Here is a 20116-nt window from a genome sequence, read left to right on the forward strand (position 1 = left end):
GACAGTTGTCTTCCGTTTGTTGTTGTGAGATAGCAGCCACCTAATGGGTGTGAGGTGGTATCTCATTTGCATATTCCTATTGATCAGTGCTGCCGAGCATCTTCCCACGTGCGTATTGGCCCTTTGTACCTCTTCGGAGAAATGTCTAAGTCCTTTGCCCATTTTTAAATTGGGTTGTTTGGCTTTTTGTTGTTGAGTTGGAGGAGTTTGGGTTTTATTGTAAATGATGAAGGGAAGTATCAGAGAATGTGAAGCAAGGGAGTCATGTGACTTCATTTGAGTTTTTTGTTTTGCCCTATTTTTTGGTCACTCTGTTGGGTGGAGAATGCTTTGAAGGCCAAGAGTTGTAGACAGAGACACTAGAAGCAGGGAGACCATTCCAGGGCTTTTGCAGAAGTTCAAGCAAGGGATGATGGTGGCCCAGCTAGAGGGGTGTTCACTACTAATGGGATTGTAGAGAAGTGGGAAGACTGGAAACCTTAGTTAAGTAGTATAATCGACAAGATTTTGCAACTAAATAGAAACGGGAAGTGAGTAAGTAGGAGTCTAAGATGCCTGCCAGGGTCCCGGCTTGAGCCAGAACTGGGTGGGTGATGGTACCATTCACTAAAATAAAGAAAAACCAGGGGAGAATTGGTTTAGGAGTTGAGGAGGGAAATGATGAATTCAATTATCAACAGCATACATTGAAAAGCCCTGTGGGACATCCCAAAGGAGAAGTCCAGCTGCTTCCAGGCTGGCATTTAGAAGAAGTGCTGTGACACCTGGGTGGGTCAGTCGGTTGAGCGTCTCTTGGTTTCACCTCAGGTCATGATCTTGGGGTTGTGAGATTGAGCCCCGTGTCAGGTTGTGCACTCAGCATGGAGTCTGCTTGAGATTCTCTCTCCTCCCTCTGCCTCTCCTGCATGCTCACTCTCTCTCTCAAATAAACAAACTTTAAAAAAAAGAAGAAGAAGGAAGTGCAGGGCTAGAGATTCCACGATGGAAGCTTTGTGCATAACTGAAACCATGGTCCCAAGATGGGCTTTTAGGGTCTGGGGACTTCCTGAAAGTGGAATAAAAACACAGGTGTAGGGATGCCTGGGTGGCGCAGTCATTAAGCGTCTGCCTTCAGCTCAGGGTGTGATCTCAGCGTTCTGGGTCGAGCCCCACATCAGGCTTCTCCGCTAGGAGCCTGCTTCTTCCTCTCCCACTCCCCCTGCCTGTGTTCCCTCTCTCGCTGTCTCTCTGTCAAATAAATAAATAAAATCTTAAGAAAACAAACAAACACAGGTGTAGGTACACATGTGCATAATTCTTGGGAGAGGTTTGATATCTTTTAACTGCTGCTTTAAGAGAGCCTTGACTGACCTCTCTTGTCCTCTTCCCCTCAAAAAGGTTTTAAAAGTCACTGGTAGGGGCGTCTGGGTGGCTCAGCCAGTTAAGCGTCTGCCTTTGGCTCAGGTCCTGATCTCAGGGTCCTGGGACAGGGCTCCCCACTGAGCAGGTAAGTTATAGGGAGAAAAAGTCAATTGGAGGAAAATCAACATTAAGAGAAAGAGGAAGGAGAGGGCCTGAGAAGCATCCAGACAGGAAGGAGAAAAATGGGAATGAGATTTCAAGGGCAGGGTAGGGGTGGGCAGTGCTGTCAAATGCTGCAGAGATTAAGGTCAGATCTAAAAAGTGGAGCTTCTTCACACTCATTAATGGTCCCAGAACCTCTACCCAAAAAAACTGTCCTGAGTGTCGTCAGATGCACTCTGCCTGTCCTTCCCTGGACAGCAGGGTTTTTCTCCGGTCTTCTCAGAACCTGGCAGAACAGAAAAGGAATCCCACAGCTGGAAGTCAAGCCTATGGCTTATATGATGCCAAGAGAACTCACCCTGGCTGGCAAAGGCCCATCAGTACACACCTGAAGCAATCAAATAAACTCAACTTGAGCTTGGCGGACTGACAGATATTTAGGATTCTGCTGTTTTGTTTTTAAGACTTTATTTTTTATTTTTAAGTACTCTCTACGACCAACGTGGGGCTCGAATTTACAACCCTGAGATCAAGAGTTGCACGCTCCACCGGCTGTACCAGCCAGGCGCCCCAGGATTTCACTGTTAAGTGGGGGAGGAAGGGGGGAGGGGAGCAGAATACAAAATGATTCAGACTTAATGCACTCAACCATATAAAATAATACACAGAAAATTGAAAGAAATAAACATACCTAAATATTTACAGGGGTAAACTCTCGTTGTTTAGAGTATAGGTTTTTTGCTCTAGTTCTTTGTAGTTTCCAAATGTTCTACAATAAGTATATATCACTTTTATAATTGGACTGACTTTTAAAGATACAGTTTCTGTAACAGTGAGAGTCATGTCCCAATTTCACAGTGGAGAAGCACCTTTTGGGTCACAGAACTCTTTAAGACGCTGTTGGTAGCTATGGACCTTCTCCCTGGAAGAATGCTCATAAACTCTTAAACACACAGCCGCCTCATTCTGCATCCCCTTGGGGTGGCCCTGATGCCAAGAAGATGCCCACCCCTGCCTGTAGGAGGCAGAACGGCTTTGGGGCCAGCCACAACTTATTCTAATGCTAACCAACAATGTTGAAATTGCAAAGAAATGTGTAAATCCAAAATGGAAACACCAAAAAAGAAGCCCAGAGGCGAGTACTGGCTATGCTGTCCAAGCTCTGTCCAGGGAGGGGGGTTATTCTGGCCTGAGTCCCAAGATCAGGGTAGCAGGTCTGTCGTCCTTGGGGACAGAGCTGCGCTAGGCATATAAACATCCCATTCATCCAGCTGACTCCTGGTTCACATCCCTGGCTCACGAGTGCCTTTAGGAAAAATGTGGCTCCTTTTAGGGCAGAGGTTTATCAACTTGAATCACTCTAAGAGCCAGAAAAGCCATGTACAGGAAAATACAACTGCCAAGGTATAATCGAACTTTATTTCATATGTGATAAATACAAACATATGATGCTAGAGACTGTACTTTAAATTTGATGGTGAACAAATATAATTTGGAAGGAGAAATAATTATCTAAAGTCTCATAGTTTCTTTCTCCTTAGATTTGAAATCCGACATCAGACTTTCCCTTCTTAAGCCCCCAGGTGTCAATCAAGGTCAGGCCGGGAACCTTGTGCAGAAACGCGCTGCAGAGAATTCATCTCTGAGTCCTTTAACCGGGAGCAATATTTAGTTTCATGTTGTTTCATGACAGAAAAGAGCTGCTCACAAACGTAGGTACTTCCAAACATGGACAGAATCTTTGCACAGTGGTTTTTAGATTTAGAGTAACCATTCCCAAGATACTTGTAGAATTCTGGGATCCCAATACCATCATATTTCAGTTTCAGGAGCGTGTTGCCCTGCAATTCAAGAACTTCCATTTGTAGCTCTTTGCTCACATTATTAATGTTGATCGAGAAAGGTGAACTGAACAATGTCAGTTCAGTTTCATAAAGTTTGAAATCAGAGAACCATTTTTGGAATTCAGTCTTCAAGTCTTTAATTCGGGAAATATAGTTCAGGCCATCTCTTTCATCTTCAGAAACTAATTTCAGCGTAGGGAAGTGGGCCAGATTGTTCCTTGCCAAACAAGTTTCCCAAAGACTCAGTGTCGTTAGGAAGGAGCAAATTGAATCGTACATCCTGTGTAACCACCTGTGAGCGCCTTTGCAGAGAAATATCCAACATGTTTAGTAAGTCATAACGTCAACCAAAAAGGCTAAGTCTTTGACCCAATCTTTGCTAGTAAGCCGAAGAATCAATTTTCCTTTAGAAGACATGAAAAAATCAATTTCTTCCAACAGTTCGAAAAACTGCCCGAGCGCCACAACTCAGCCACTTACATCCCATGAAGCAGAACAGGCTTCCATACCATTCATCTAACTCGCTGAACAAAGCACTGACCTTTCTGCGGTCTGAGCCACGGGTACAGATCCAGGTTATGGCATGAATCACTATGTTCATGACATAATCCATTTTTAACTTTTTAGTACAAAGTGATTCCCGGAGAATGAGGCCACGGACAGACTTCAGTTCTGTCTTTGCAAAGCCCTGACACTTTAGATTGAAGTTTTGTAACAAGTTATTCAACCCCAACCAGTGCTGTATTGCCATCGGTGCTAACACTTACTAATTGTGACCAGTCTACATTAAATTTTTTTTATTAAAGATTTTTTTTATTTATTCGACAGAGATAGAGATAGCCAGAGAGAGAGGGAACACAAGCAGGGGGAGTGGGAGAGGAAGAAGCAGGCTCCCAGCGGAGGAGCCTGATGTGGGGCTCGATCCCAGAACGCCGGGATCACGCCCTGAGCCGAAGGCAGACGCTTAAACGACTGCGCCACCCAGGCGCCCCATTAAGTGTCCCTATCCTCCTGCTAGCCCCTCTCTGGTTAGCATCCCTTACTTCTCCATGTGCTGTGCTTCCCGCCTCTCCCTTCTTGGCCTTGGCTTTTCTCTCTAACATGGTCCAGAACTGTGGCAAGCCCACTGATCTTTTGTTCCTTGTTTCTTGTCCAAGGCTCTCTCTGCATCAGCCTGTGACTTGCAGTCAACATACGCAATCCTGCAATTGTGGGGATCGTGTGGGGGAGAGAATGAGGAATAGTCAACATTTAGTACTTTTATTTGTCTTCTGAATTAGTAATGCACATAGAGGATTCAAAATGCAAAGGTAGAAAAGGATATGGTGAAGTGTGCCTTCTGCCCAATTTCTATCCTTACAGGCAACACGCCATACATATAAAAGCAAACGTACACATATACACACTCTATTTTTCAAAGCTTGACTGAGATATAATTTACATATCTTAAAATTCATCTATTTAAAGTGTACAACGAGGGGCGCCTGGGTGGCTCAGTCGTTAAGCGTCTTTATTCTGCTCAGGGCATGATCCCAGGGACCTGGGATCGAGCCCTGCATTGGGCTCCCTGCTCTGCTGGGCACCTGCTTCTTCCTCTCCCACTCCCCCTGCTTGTGTTCCCTCTCTTGCTGGCTGTCTCTCTGTCAAATAAATAAATAAAATCTTTTTAAAAAAATAAAAAAATAAAGTGTACAATGAGGGGTGCCTGGCTGGCTCAGTCGGTGGAGCATACAACTCTTGATCTCAGGGTTGTGAGTTCAAGTCCCAGACTGGGTTAGAGATTACTTAAAAATAAAATCTTTAAAAAAAATAAAAACAAAGTGTATAATGGTTTCTAGTATATTTACAGAATTCTATAGAATCATCATGATCTCATTTTAGAACATTTTTATCATCTCCCAAAATATCCATCAGCAGTCACTCCTCAATCCCTCCAGCTCAATCCATCCCTTGGCCCAACTTCCATGCTACTTGCCTATTCTGGACATTTTGTATAAATGGGATCATATGAATATGCAATCTTTGTGTCTGGCTTCTTTCACTTAGCCTAATGTTTTCCAGATTCATCCAAGTTGTAGCATGTGTCAGTACGTCTTTCCTTTTTACGGCAGGATTATATCACCTTGTATGGAAATACCACATTTTGTTTATCCATTCATCAGCTGGTGGACATTTGGGGTTGTTTCCACTTTTTGTCTATTATGAATGACGGTGATCTGAACACGTGTAGAAGTGCGTGGCTATACGTTTTCATTACGCTTGCACCTAGTAGCAGAATTGCTGCACCATATGGCACCTCTCTGTTTAACATTTTGAGAAACTGCCAAACCGTTTTCCCAAGCAGCTGCACTATTTTATCTTACATTCCCGCCGGCAATGAATGAGGGTTCCAATTTCCCCAGTGCCTTGCCAACACTTGCTATTGCCTGCCTTTCTTATTGCAGCCGCTCTGATGGGTGGGACGTGGGATCACACCATGGTTTGATTTGCATTTCCTTAACAACTCATATGGAGCATCTTTTCGTGTTCTTATTGGCCATTCATATGCTTTGTTTGGAGCAATGTCCATTCAAGCTCTTTGCCCATTTTTTAATTGGGTAGTCTTAATTACTGAGTTGTGAGAGTTGTTCACATATTCCGAATCCAAGGCCCTTATTAGATACATGATTTGCTGTATTTTTTCCCAGTCTGTAGAGTTTTCTTGACTTTTTGTATAGTGTCCTTTGAAGTATAAACGTTTTTGAGAAAGCCCAACTTGTCAATCTTCTCTTTTATCGCCTGCACAACACCCTAACCTAAGATCACAAGGATTTACTCCTGTGTTTTTACCATAGTTTTGTTTCAGCTCTTATATTTAGGTCTTTGATGTATTTTGAGTTAATTTTTGTGTATGTATGTCCTCCGTCATGTTTCTACATAAAAAGAATATTATATACACACTGTTCTATATTTTGCCTTTATATTGGAGATTGTTTTCCATGGGTACACAAAGTGCTGTTTCACTTCGTTTTACAACTGCATGGTATAATATCCTTTAAACCTACCAGAAAATTTTAGCAGTTTTCTATTGATAGTTATTCACATTAATTCTAATTTTGCACCAACCAACTTTGTAATACATTATGTCACACTTGTCTGAGTCTATCTGTGGGATACATTCTTAGGAGTGGAACTGCAGGATAAAATGGTACATGCAACTATAACTGATAGATACTAACTCATCTCCACAGAGACTTCACCAATTTCCCTTCTACCAACAACGTCTGAGCATGCCAGTTTCTCCAACCCTCTTCAATACTGTGGAATACACTTTTTGATCTGTTAACATCTAATAGGTAAAATGTTGCATCTAAATAAATTAATTAAAATTGCATTTTAATTTACAATTCTTTTAGTATGAGGGAGGATAAGTATCTTTTCTTATGTTCAAAAGAAAATTTCTTTTTTTTTTTTTTAAAGATTTTATTTATCTATTTAACAGAGATAGCCAGCGAGAGAGGGAACACAAGCAGGGGGAGTGGGAGAGGAAGAAGCAGGCTCACAGCAGAGGAGCCTGATGTGGGGCTCGATCCCATAACGCCGGGATCACACCCTGAGCCGAAGGCAGGCGCTTAACCGCTGTGCCACCCAGGCGCCCCAAAAGAAAATTTCTTTTCTGTGACCTTCCTGTTCATAATTTGCCAATATTTTTACTAGGTTCTTGGTCTTTTTCTTTTTCTTTTTTTTTTTTTAAGATTTATGTATTTTAGAGAGAGACACGGAGAGAACATGAGCGGCAGAGGGAGAGAGAGAGAGAATCTCTAGCAGACTCCATGCTGAGCTCGGAGCCAGACATAGGGCTCAATTCCACAGCCCCGAGATCACAACCTGAGCCAAAACCAAGAGTTAGACGTTCAACTAACTGCACCACCCAGGCGCCCCTGTTGGTTTTTTTCTTACTGATTCGTGAAATGCACTTTATTTATCAGCAAATTAGCCCTCAGTTTGATAGAAATTATGAATTTCTTTTTCCTGGTTTGTCACTTGCTTTTTGACTTTGTTTATGGGATTTTTTTTCCCCACGTAGAAGTGTTTTATACTTATGTAGTCAAATTTATCTTCCAGTATTTGTGTCATACTTAACAGGCCTCCCTCTCTTGCAGATTGTTAAAAATAAACAAACAAAACAAAGCAATCTCTATGTCTCCCTCCAGTACTTTATGATTTCATATTTTCATTGCAATCCTTCATGAACCTGTAACTTACTTTGGTGAAAGATACAAAGTAAGGATCTTCTGAGTAAGAATATTCTTTTTCTTTTCTTTTTTTTTTTTAAATATTTTATTTATTTATTTGACAGAGAGAGACAGCGAGAGGGGGAACACACCAGGGGGAGTGTGAGAGGGAGAAGCAGGCTTCCTGCCGAGCAGGGAGCCCGATGTGGGGCTTGATCCCAGGACCCTGGGATCATGACCTGAGCCAAAGGCAGACGCTTAACGGCTGAGCCACCCAGGTGCCCCTGAGTAAGAATATTCTTGAAGAACGCACCACACTCACTTCTGACATAGGTATTATGCTTTATTTAACATGGTCATGGATTCCCTGGCATCTCCTAACTCCCCTCTGTAATAATTTCTCATGTAAAGGAATGATTCTAAAGTCTTAAGTATATGTAATCAAAACTTAATTAACATTACAGAAATTCAATGTCTTTGGGCAGCAATTTTTTGTTTTGTCGTTTTCCAGCAGTGCTGACTACAAGCATAACAGAGAGCCCCCAAATCTCCTCACAGGAAACACTGACAATAGCAAATTGCTAACAATATGGGATTTATCCTTTCAGACTTGTTTTCTGAATTGGCAGGATTCTTTTCCAGAGACTACGTTACTCAGAATACACAGGTAGAGACTATTTTAGAGTTCACCTACACCAACTATTTTCACTCAAATGTACCTGTAATCCTGATATGCAAGCTGCACCTCACTACGAATTCCCTCAAAATAGGGGCACCTGGCTGGCTCAGTCAGTGGAGCATGCAACTCTTGATCTCAGGGTTGTGAGTTTGAGCCCCACGTTGGGTGCAGATATTACCTAAAAATAAAATATTTTAAAAAAAGAAAATTCCTCAAAAATACATCCCACTCCATACTTCCTAATTTTACCACATTCTCCCTCTTATTCTACCAAAGCCTAGTTACATAGTGCTAGTGTTTCATTAATTATCACAACAGAGTTCTAATGGACCAATTCAATGCTCTGTTTTGGTACCTGTCCAGGCAAGTCAGCAGGCATGTTGCTTTACTAGAGGCAACCCTGGGGAGGGAAGAATGGAAATAACCTATGACTGAATTCTTCTAATCTTCAATCCTGAACTTCACAGAGTAAGTCTTCATTTCTCAGTCACACCACTACAGTTTTCTAGAAGCTTCTGGCTGTCCATTTATGATGGATGCCCCCTTCAGTTTTTTATGCCAGCTGGTAGAAAGGTTGGATAACTACTTTTCCCTTCTCTAAAATCAGGCGTAAGTGATTTAGGAGAAAGTAATGAAATTCTGTTAATGTCTGAATCCAGGAGAAATTCTTTCTTTTCCAATATAGGTACAAAACACACCTTTACTTGTCCCATCCTCGATGGCCAATCTGATTTGAAAGGCATCCTTAAACACTTCTTTTAACTCACTTTGTCAGGCAGGTTCTTGATCAAAAGTGTTTTGGCATTCCGATCTACATAACACACGAGTATTTTTAGTCCGAGTTTAGATCTAATAAGCATCCAAAGTTCTCTAAAGGAGAAAAAATACTTCTCCAGAAGTTGGAGAGTGTTAATAGCAATACATATTCCTTCATTTAACAAAGCTTTGGACACATATCTGCGCAAGGGCCTATGCTACATGCTACGTGAAAATACAGACTTAGCCTCTACTCTCAGGAATGTGGTCTTGTTGGGGGAAAAGGCTAGTAAGCAAATAGTCACATAATTACAAACTCTGGTAAGTGCCAAGAAGGAAAAGTAATAAGGAAAATGAGAACATCCAGTAAAGACTTAGCCTAGGGGTACTGGGCTGGCTCAGACAGAGGAGCATATGATTCCTGATCTCCGGGTTGTGAGTTTGAGCCCCACATTGGATGGAGAGATTACTCAAAATAAATAAATAAAGTTAAAAAAAAAAAAAAAAGAGGGGCATGTGGGTGGCTCAGTTGATTAAGTACCCGACTGTTGATTTTAGCTCAGGTCACGATCTCAGGATTGTAGGACTGAGCTCCAAGTTGGGCTCCATGCTCAGTGTGGAGCCTACTTAAAGATTCTCTTTCCTTCTGCCTCTGCCCCCCATACTCACACATGCTCTCTCACTCTCTCTCTCAAAAAAAAAAAAAGGAAAAGAAAAAGAAAAAGTCCCCCCTTAGAAAATCACCCCCCCACACCCCCGAAAAGACTTAACCTAGTGTGGAAGTAAGGGAAACTTTTTCTGACTTGAGCAAGTGATCTTTTTTTTTTTTTTTTTTTTAAGATTTTTATTTATTTATTTGACAGGGAGAGATACAGCCAGCGAGAGAGGGAACACAAGCAGGGGGAGTGGGAGAGGAAGAAGCAGGCTCCCAGCGGAGAAGCCTGATGCAGGGCTCCATCCCAGGGTTCTGGGATCATGCCCTGAGCCGAAGGCAGATGCTTAATGACTGAGCCACCCAGTGCCCGAAGAAGTGATCTTTATTTATTTTTTTTTTTAAAGATTTTATTTATTTATTTATTTGACAGAGATAGAGACAGCCAGCGAGAGAGGGAACACAAGCAGGGGGAGTGGGAGAGGAAGAAGCAAGCTCATAGCAGAAGAGCCTGATGTGGGGCTCGATCCCATAACGCTGGGATCACGCCCTGAGCCGAAGGCAGACGCTTAACCGCTGTGCCACTCAGGCGCCCCCGAAGAAGTGATCTTTAAGCTGAGATTCTGTGGATGGGTTGCAGGTAGCCAGGGAATGAGTCCTGGACAGAACATTATGGCAGAGAAGGTAAGGTACCTAAGACAGAGAGTATGGTAGACAAAGAACATTATGACAGGGAAGGTGAGCCATGCAGCTCGAGCAATGCAGACAAAGTTTGTGCTGCACAAGGAGGTGACCTGGTTGTAACTGACTACTTGCACAGAATTAAGAATCCGAGACTCGGGGCGCCTGGGTGGTGCAGTCGTTGAGCGTCTGCCTTCGGCTCAGGGCTTGATCCCAGCATTATGGGATCGAGCCCCACATCAGGCTCCTCTGCTAGGAGCCTGCTTCTTCCTCTCCCACTCCCCCTGCTTGTGTTCCCTCTCTCGCTTGCTGTCTCTGTCAACTAAATAAATAAAATCTTTAAAAAAAAAAAAAAAAGAATCCAAGACCCATTCCTGACCCAGAGTCATCTAGACACACAGGTGTCTAGAAACACATTACCTTGTTTGCCTGCCTTTCTTTACTTCCTTTCCTTTTGGTTTTCTCAATTTAATTTCATACCCAAGGACCTTTGTCTCACTAAGTTTCAAGGCTTTTCCCTAGTCATCAGCAGACTTAAAATTCACATAACCAAATTTCCTACAGAGATGTAAAAGAAAAGAGAAAAAAACCCCTAGGTAAGATCAAAAGGCACGTGACTTAGGGTGGGCTAGTCAGACTGGATGTGAAAGTGGAAATCAGCAGTGAGTCATTTACAATTTTAAAACCAAGGCTCCACCAACTAGCAATACAAATGCTATCAAGTAACCAGAGAGGAGTGGCTCTCACCCCGGGCAAGTTTGAGAAAAACCAGAGAGTGCTTCTAGAATGAGTCGGTAGAATCCTGGCCTGCTGTTACACAGTCTACAATCCACTAGCCAGTCCCCCACAACAAAGAATTATCTGGCCGAAAATGTCAAAGTGCCAAAATCGAGAAACCCTGTTCTAGAGCAAGGACTAAGAGGAGTCAGTGCAAATTCACCTACTGAAATCTTTATTACTTTTCTGTTTAGCAACTGACTGAATTTAACTAAAAACTATAGAAAATAAAGCTTGAAATTATAAGGTTTTGAATTTTCGTTTTAAGAAAGCCATCTGCATTTGTGAATTGGAACAAAAACATCGCTCCTAATGAGGAACGTGTTAGCAAACCCAGGGGCCCTTACAAAAAGATTTTTTTTTAAAGATTTATTTATTTATTTATTTATTTATTTATTTATTTATTTGAGAGAGAAAGACAGCCGGCGAGAGAGGGAACACAAGTAGGGAGAGTGGGAGAGGAAGAAGCAGGCTCCTAGCAGAGGAGCCTGATGCGGGCTCAATCCCAGAACGCTGGGATCACGCCCTGAGCCGAAGGCGGACGCTTAACGACTGTGCCACCCAGGCGCCCCAACAAAAAGGGTTTTTAATGCAAAAGGAATTCTTGTTTACTACAAATGCAACAATGTTACAAAATACAGTTAACAAAACCCGTCAGCACAATCTGACTAAAGCTGTGGCAGAGGCTCTGTGGCCTCAAATACCAGCTCTGCTGTTTTCTCACTGTGTGATATTGGGCACATTACTCAACTTCTCTGTGCCTAAATCTTCTCCTTTGTGAAATGAGGATGATGTCAATAATTACCACTGAGGGCTGTCCTAAAGGATTCCACGAGTTCATATAAGTAAGGAACGAAGAACAATGCCTGGAACAGTGAGTGCTCAAAGAATGTTTACTCTTATTATTATCTTTTTGTTTTTACCTAAGACAGTCTGAGCACTATAAAATACGCTCACACCCAGGAAATACGCTTCTGATGCAAAAGAAGTGAGAAAGATAAAATGCAATTTGGCAAAAAAGCAGAAGTGATACAGGACCTATATTTGCCACCATTGCTAGGGGGTTGTGATTAAAGGTGTGACTTAGTTTAAAATAATTCCAGGCAAATAACATTGCTCACAGTGGAAAATCATGGAAATATGTTTCTGTAACGATAAGGAAAATCTCGGGATTATTTTAACATTTCAACTGGAAAAATGGGATAGTAGAGTTTCAACCTAATGGATTATCTAAGAGCCACTGAGGGATTTTTAAATACAGGAGTCCCTCTTATCCATGGCTTCAGTTACCCACAGTCAACTGTGTGGTCTGGAAGCAGAGGATCCTCCTTCCGACCTAGCATCAAGAAGCCAACAGTACTCCCAAGCTAGGTGGCAATGCCTACGGCAGGCGCCTCACTCGAGCTCATCCTGGAGGCATTTTATCATCTCACATCATCACAAGGAGGGCGAGTACAGTACAGTAAGATATTTTGAGAGAGAGAAACCACATTCATATAACTTTCATTCCAGGATATTGTTACAATTGTCCTATTTTATATTATTGTTAATCTCTTGAGGTGGCTAATTTATAAATTCAACTTTATCATTGATATGTATGTAAAAGAAACAATGTAGCTTAAGCAGGGCTCAGTACGTTCTGTGGCTTCAGGCATCCATGGGGGTCTTAGAACCTATTCCCGTATCCCAGTAGCCCTGTGGCTATGAGACTACTGTACTTAACGTCAACTGCAAGAGGCTGAGGTAAAACCCCACCGTGGAGTGAAGAGCAAGTAACAAAAGGATGTGACAAGGCAGAACCCACAATGAAACAGAAAGCTACTGGAACTCCTAATTTCTGCAGGGATAATAATGCTGGGCTGGTAATCTTCATGCTTTTATTTAATACATTATTGCTTAATGCTCTATTAATACTTAATGCTTAATGCTCTAAATACATTATCAGTATTTACTTGAACAAGCCAACTCTGACACCAACAACTGTGAGATCATTTTTAGCAAAAAATTCACTGAGACCCGTTTTTTGCTCAGCAGCAGTTTTGTTGAAATTCAAGTTTCCAACAGTTTGAAAGTTACAGGTGGTTCGACTGCCACACAAAAGTTTAAGAAAGAAAGAAAGAGAGAGAGAGGGAGAGGAAGGAAAGGAAAGGAAAGGAAAGGAAAGGAAAGGAAAGGAAAGGAAAGGAAAGGAAAGGGAAGGAGAGGAAACTCAAATAAACAGTTCAGAAACAATGACGCTAGAAGAAAATTCCACTAAAGATTCTGGCGCACTGTAACACCAAACGACAGTAAAAATCCCCTTACCGCTTGGGCTTTTACTGTGTCCACAAATCTCATACCTACACGACACCTATTCTGTTAATATGAAATTCTCCATGCTTTGGCTTGTGCTTTAAAACACAGTGAAGAAGTTACCTTCCAATTTCTATCTTTTGGTTTCCGGGGAAGTCTTCTGCCATCTCCTTCTTCCATTTATCAGGTGTTTTTTTGACAGGCTCTGTGGGGAAAAGCCAGAGTATTCTAGTTTTAATGATCTGTACCACTCATGAGTAAACTAGGAGCTTTTACTCTATCCACAAATGTCACACCTGCAGTAATGTCGACTCTTCACAAGACGTATGGCTTAGGTCTGGACAGAGTACTTTCAAAAGCATTTATAAATTAATCAGAACGTTCTTCAAGTTCCAAAAGAAATCCAACGGCCTTGCCCTTCCCTTCCAAATCCAATGCCTTGCTATGGGCCAGCCCTCAACTGAGCTGATTTAGGTCATTCTGGCCTTCCTCCTCCTCTTCCTCACAGCCTTTGTCATCACAGTTGTGGTCCTGCTCATCTCCCCCCAACCCCACAGGAAGGACTGTTCTCCCTCTGGCCCATGGAGGACACCCGGCTTCTTCAGAATCTAAATGAAAACCCACGTCGTCAATTACTGCCACACAGACTTGTTAAGAATGAGAATAACACATGGTTCTTTCAGAGAAACTGCTCGTAAATCAGACTATAATACACCAAACTAAGGAAAAAATTCAATGCCACTTTAACCTCTTATTTTGAAATAATTTTAAATGTACTACCATTGTATTTAAATAAAAATATTAATAATTCCTTCTTTGGAAGCAGTATCATTTGCAGCGTTACACAGACTCCGTCAAGACAAAAAGAAAATCACTGACAATTAAGTTTGGGGGACCATTAACCTGCATGGCTCATATGCACCATGACAGAAACAATTAATGGATAATATTCACAGAAAACTCTGATTCTGGTCATGTGGACAGCAGAGGTCAAAGGTCCACTGAGATTCCTCATGCACGAGGCCATGCCTGAAAAGTCAGCCAGGGATTGCCAAGGCAACTTTCTGCAGGGTGGGATCTTCACAGAACCCGTCTAGCATCCATGTGGAATGGCAGGCAGGGCTGCCCCCAGAAGAGGATTCATCACCTTCCTTATCCTGGCCCAACTCAGCGTTCTTATCTTCTTCCTCCTCACAGCTCCCATGTCTCCTCTCATGGTCATTGAACTTGGCACTCCTGTCTTTTGGCAACAGGGCCCATGTGGCTGCCTTCCTGTGTGGTGATATTAGTTTCTCAGCAAACACAGGAGCTAGAGGCTTTTTTTCCTCTCCTTTATTTTCTGGAGCGGTAGTCATCTTCCTACCACTCTTCTGAGGGGTGACAAACTGGAGAGGAGAAGTGGCAACACTGAAAGCACATCTTCCCTGCGCCCACGAGGCTATAACCACACTGTACGGTCAGCAAGTACAAGATTCGGTCAGGCACGTGTGTCAATGTCTATGCTGAGCTCTCTAAGACGAAATTTTCAATGTGTAGTAAGAGAGCTCCCAGCACCACCTGGCATGCTTGTCTAAAGAAACAGGGAAAGAAAAAAAAAAAAAAATCCTAGACTTCACTTAGAGCTATCAAATCCTTTACACGGGAGAAACTAAGTTTCCAGAAGTTTCCAAGCTACTGCCCTAGGAAAATATACCAAGTGAACTACTGTTTAGGTGGCTCCACATGTCATCAGAATGCCAACTCTTTCGTGTTTTTTTCTTTTTTTCAAGATTTTATTTTAAAGTAATCTCTACACCCACCGTGGGGCTTGAATTCACAACCCAGAGTTCAAGAGTCACACACTGCATGCACCAACTGAGCCAGCCAGGCACCCCTAGAGTGCCAACTCTTTACATACAAATAAACACAAAGGGCCACAACAGGCACCTGGAACATACAGAGGAATGAGAGCCAAGCCCCAAAGATTGGGCCTCGTGCTTCCTAATTGTACCATCAATTCCATCCCACAGCCACTGATAACTGGGCATGGTACTATAAAACTAAATAACTAAAGACAAAAATGTTAGGGGCGCCTGGGTGCCACCGTCAGTTAAGCACCCGACTCTTGGTTTCAGCTGAGGTCATGATCTCAGGGTCGTGAGATCGAACCCCACATCAGGTCCCATGCTCAGCACGGAATCTGCTTGAGATTCTCTCTCTCTCCCTCTGCCCTTCCCTGCACTCTCGTGCAAGCACATGCGCTTTCTCTCTCTCAAATAAATTTAAAAATCTTTAAAAAAAATAGATTAAAATTTAAGCAAAACATTGAATGAAGTCTCACCATACACAAAAGGACAATGTGAAGAACTATGAGCAATAAATAAAACAAGTGTCTTCATCTTGCCAGTGTTAACTAGGAACAATGTCATAACGGAGGGAAGGCGTGACTGGTGTTAGGAGCTGAACTATATCCCACGAAAATCCATATGTCAAAGTCCTAATCCACAGTATCTAAGAATGTTACTGTATTTGGAGACAGGTCTTTAAAGAAGAAATTAAGTTAAAATGGGTCATTTGAGTAAGCCCTAATCCAATATGACTGCTGTCCTTGTAAGAGATTAGGCTACAGAAGATAGACAAACGACCATGGGAAGACATAGTGAGAAGGCAGACATTTACAAGCCAAGAAGAGAGGCCTCAGAAGAAACCAAACCTGTCAACAACTTGATTTTCAACTTCTAGCCTTTAGAATTATGAGAAAATAAATTTCTGTTGTTTCGGTCACCCAGTATGTGATATTTTATTAAGGTAACCTGAGGGGCGCCTGGGTGGCTCAGTGGGTTAGGCATCTGCCTTCAGCTCAGGTCACGATCTCAGGTCCTGGGATTGAGCCCCCACATAGGGCTCCCTACTCAGCGGGGAGCCTGCTTCTCCCTCTCCCTCTGCCCCTCCACCACCGCTCATGCTCTCTCTCTCTCAAATAAATAAATAAAATCTTTTAAAAAAAAAAGGCGAACCTAGCAAATGAATACAACTGGTATATATAGCTCTCAATCCACATCACAGGAAGAGATCAGTAACTACAATGTGATAGCATTACTGGTTATGAACACAATTTATAGGCAAGCAGATGAGGGACCCGTTCATCTGGCATGGGAATGATGTGGGATCAGGGAAGTTATGTGAAAGAGATGAGGGTTTTATTTATATTATTTATTTTTTTAGTAATCTCTTCACAACCCCTAGATCAAGAGTAAGCATGCTCTTCCAACTGAGCCAGCCAGGTGCCCTAAGAGATGAGCCAACTTTAGGGTCTGGTTACCCTAAAAGTTTATCTGTGAGCATACTTCTGTATGCTGCACTGATCAGAGGAAACCATTATAGAAATCACACTTTAGGGGGCGCCTGGGTGGCTCAGTCGTTAAGCGTCTGCCTTCACCTCAGGGCGTGGTCCCGGAGTCCTGGGATTGAGCCCCGCATCAGGCTTCTCTGCTGGGAGCCTGCTTCTTCCTCTCCCACTCCCCCTGCCTGTGTTTGCTCTCTTGCTGGCTGTCTCTCTCTGTCAAATAAATAAATAAAATCTTTAAAAAAAAAAAAAAAGTTGCATTCACCAAGAATTTTCTGGCTGATTGCTACAAAAGCTAATGCAACGTATAGTGAACATCACCATACAGCAGATGTACACTTAACTGTGTCTAACTATGTCTACTTAACCACATCATACTAACCTATACCTATGGCTAGAATAACGACAGTCTCCACTCCAAACAGGACTTACTAACTTGATGTCCATGAAATGCCAAGCACGTGTGGCTAGCAGGTTCCTCTGTGGTACTTACAGAACACCTGGCGATTTCTATTGCCATATGGGCAAAAGTATATCCTTAATAAGCATCAATTGTGTTTGTTCTAAACTTGCATATGACCGTTATATTTGCGGTTTCAATTGCATAATAAAATCATATAAACCAATGCAAAAAGTAAGTTACTGGATCTGTGAAAACCACGTTGAATGCTATGGACATATTTGATAAAGCTTAAAAAACTGTAGTCAAATCAGGTATGGGTGAGCAACCATAAAAAGATGGAAAAAATGGTAAAAATGTAGGAGTATTCAAATTGCTTTACTAGGATTTTTTAAGGCTTTGCTTTACTTTAAAGAAACAAATTTGGGATGCCTACCTGGCTCAGTCGGAAGAGCACAGGCCTCTTGATCTCAGGCTGTTGAGTTCAGCCCCACTTTGGACACAGAGACTACTTAAATAAAAACTTAAAAAAGAAAAAAAGAAACTTCGAGTTACAGAAGCTGCACTTATGGGTGTACTTTGTACTGGGAAAACAAACTACTCCCACACTGAACCCGAAGTCAAAAACAAGGCCTTACTCCCACATCAAAATATTCCTAAACGAATACACATTTAACATGGGTTTTTTGGTGCTTGTTTTTTTTTTAAGATTTTTATTTATTTATCTGACAAAGAGAGAGAGAGCAGATTCTCTGCTGAGCAGGGAGCCCCACTCGGGGCTGGCTCCCAAGACCCCAGGATCATGACCTGAGCTGAAGGCAGACACTTAACCAACTGAGCCACCCAGGCGCCCCCACATTTAACATGTTTTAAATTAAAATCAAAAGGTATGTATGGATAATTCACTTTTGATTGATTAAAACTACTACACAAAATAGGGTTGAATAAAGTTTTTATTATGCAACTGGCTGCTCAAAGCGGACAATAAATACATGTTGGCTGCCTCTCAAAACGAGTTGCTTGGGAGAACAAAAAAATGAACCAGGAAGGGGTAGGGGCTTTGGATTCAGCAGAACCCTGTATAATCCCTGCTTTGTCACTTATTAATTACAAAACCATGAGCAAGTACGTTAATGGCTACATCTGTTTCGCCATGTATAAAATGGAGCTGATGATGCCTGCCTAATACGGTTGCTTTGAGAATGAAATGAGATGATGCATTAAAGTCTAGCACAGGGGGCGCCTGGGTGGCTCAGTCGTCAAGCATCTGCCTTTGGCTCAGGTCATGATCCCAGCGTTCTGGGATCGAGCCCCGCATCGGGCTCCCTGCTCAGTGGGAAACCTGCTTCTCTCTCTCCCACTCCCCTTGGCTGTGTTTCTCTCTCGCTGCCTCTCTGTCAAATAAATAAATAAAATCTTTTAAAAATAAAAATAAATAAATAAAGCCTAGCACAGTGGCCATACACATGAAGCATTCACCGTTCATGGGCTGTGTACCACTCATCCACCTCAATTCTTTTAGGACTCAACTTAAACCTATCCATATTCCAATACTAACACAGAGGCTCCCAGCCAGAAGCAGAGAACATAGTAAGGACCTAAATATTTGTCAAAATAAATATGGAAACACAGATGTTTGGCAGGCACACAAACTAATGGAATTTAATGAAGCAATCTGAAGAATCAAGAGATTTTCTTTCAAACCAGTATTTCCGGGCAACCAATATCACTTTTCAAACAAAAAACACTTCTGCATTCCCCCAAAACAAACCTCACTTCGCATCTATGTTCATGGGAGTGGTCTGCAATTTTTTTTTCCCCCTAAAAATGACTGGGTCAGATTTTGGTATTGAGTCTAGGGTGGGCTTGTGAAAGTGGTCAGAGTGTGTTCACAATACCACTTTTGAGATTAAACAAGGCAGTTCAACTGTTTTCCTCTGGATTTGGGTTGTTGACATTACTAAGTCATTCTGCTCTGTGCTGTATATACAGTTACCTCATCTCTACTTTCACTGTCCTTCTCTTCCGACGTCTCATCTTCCCCATCTTCTATCTCCTTCAGAAAAAGACTCATTTTCTTCAGTTCACCTGGATTTTTTTCCTGCTTAAAATGGACACATTAGGCTCATCACAGGGCCTTCAACGTTCCATGCTATGCACACTTTTCCTCTACTATCTGTAATAAGTTCCTATTTGTAATAAACACATGTCAGCCCTCATCCTAAAGTTACTTTCATTTTGAATCTCTTATTCACAGTAGTGAATATCAAAATACATAGAAAAAGATAATTTTTGGCATCTATTTTTAAGTCAGATGTCCCATACCTTGTCTTTTGCCACAACCTAGAAACGGTTTACTCCTCGAGGTATCAGGCAAGCTTCCAAGAATTCCTCCCTTCCCTCTCATTCTGTTCCCTTCAACACGCATTTTCAAATTTCGATGTTTTTAAAAATTGATTTCCACTACCACTGCTTTCGACTGAAAGCACACAGGGCCAAAATAACGCCCCCTCGCGGGTAAAAAATCAGTACCTACAATTCAAATGTCTTTACCTTTCCAGACTGAGAACTCAGTGTCACGTGGAGCAGCGTCCATCGCTACCCCCAAGCAAATGTATTGCACAAATAAGGAGTCTCACACCAGAACCCAGAACCCCCACCTCTCAAGGTAACCCGCACTGTCTCGTCCCTCCTGGAGAGGCGATCGCGGGTGTACGGCCCCTCCCACCCAAAGCCGCCGCCCACTGCACAGCCGGGCGCGAAGCCCCCAAAAGTGCCCGCCGCAGCCCGCAGGCGCCGACGGGACTGGAGCGCCCTCCCAGCGGCGACCGGGGATTGAGGCCTGGGCGCCACACGCACACGGGAAAGGGACTGAGCCCTCGTGACTCCGCCTCGGCCAGTCAGAGCCCGCGCCGCCCCTGGGCCAATCCCGAGCCGCGACCCCAAGGAGGCGGTGGCCAAGCGCGAGCCTGGGGGCGGGGTCTAGAGCCAGG

General features: G+C 42.7%; 1 long non-coding RNA gene and 1 pseudogene across 1 annotated transcript; both read right to left on the bottom strand.

Annotated features, from left to right (window-relative positions):
• Positions 1-2597: 2597 nt before the first annotated feature.
• Positions 2598-19973, bottom strand: LOC123790075 (uncharacterized). The gene is made up of 4 exons (XR_015725601.1): positions 19677-19973; positions 19120-19224; positions 13522-13603; positions 2598-3649 (listed from the first exon to the last, which is right to left on the bottom strand). It is a non-coding gene; the product is annotated as an uncharacterized LOC123790075 (long non-coding RNA).
• LOC148110822 (uncharacterized) lies at positions 3647-13443 on the bottom strand (annotated as a pseudogene).
• Positions 19974-20116: the final 143 nt, after the last annotated feature.

This window comes from Ursus americanus, chromosome 1 (assembly GCF_024610735.1).
Source record: "Ursus americanus isolate L20-20 chromosome 1, mUrsAme1.1.p, whole genome shotgun sequence".
Lineage (NCBI taxonomy): Eukaryota > Metazoa > Chordata > Mammalia > Carnivora > Ursidae > Ursus > Ursus americanus.